The following is an 839-nucleotide window of genomic DNA, read 5'->3' on the forward strand; positions in this document are numbered from 1 at the left end:
ATTAAGTGCATTGCAAAGTTGTATTCAGAAAGAATAAACCAGTTTTATTTAAGAAAAGACTTGCGTTGCTAAAGTTTCGTCGGAACGAAATTTACGGAAAATTAACTAACGACCGGAGGCGTAACAATATTAAACGTTAGGCCTGTCACTTCTACGGTACTTCACTCCGAACGTTTTTTTGTCCGTAACTTTACTTTTTCTGCTAGTGTCTGTCTGCTGCTTCCGCTCATCTCACACTATTTATATGTCTATCACTTAATCATCTGCCCGCCTTCTAGAAATCTCTATATTATTGACGTCAATGTATTGCACGCGACGTTCCATAGTCTCAACATCAATGACTTATAAACACTACTTCCTACAATCGTCTGCTTTTAACTTTTATTATAACAAAAACTAAACAATAATAAAATATTCACTAACAAAAATAAATTAACAGATAATATCTAAACTAAACAGTCTTTTATATCATGACAGTGTTAAAGATGCTGCTACAGTACTTAATTCGTTTTTTCTTATGAGATCCAAATCGACATCCCCATTGATTAGAGAGACCCAAAAAGGACTTCTGGTTGTGACAACGATATCACAATGTCAGTTCAATTTAATATATAATCCCCTCTCCATCTTCCCATAGCAGCTATGCGTAGGTAAATTTATAACTGGCTTTACTGCTACAAAACCACTCCATAAAACATTAAATGCACGAGTTCTTAAGAAAACGAAAAATTAAGGTATTAGTATTAAAATTCAATACATTCTTCTAAAATAATTAAATTGCCTTCTCTTTACGTTAAAACTTTACAAAAGAGGACGCTATGAATTACCATAGAAACTGG

The sequence above is a fragment of the Limulus polyphemus genome, unplaced genomic scaffold (genome assembly GCF_000517525.1).
Source record: "Limulus polyphemus unplaced genomic scaffold, Limulus_polyphemus-2.1.2 Scaffold4862, whole genome shotgun sequence".
Classification (NCBI taxonomy): domain Eukaryota; kingdom Metazoa; phylum Arthropoda; class Merostomata; order Xiphosura; family Limulidae; genus Limulus; species Limulus polyphemus.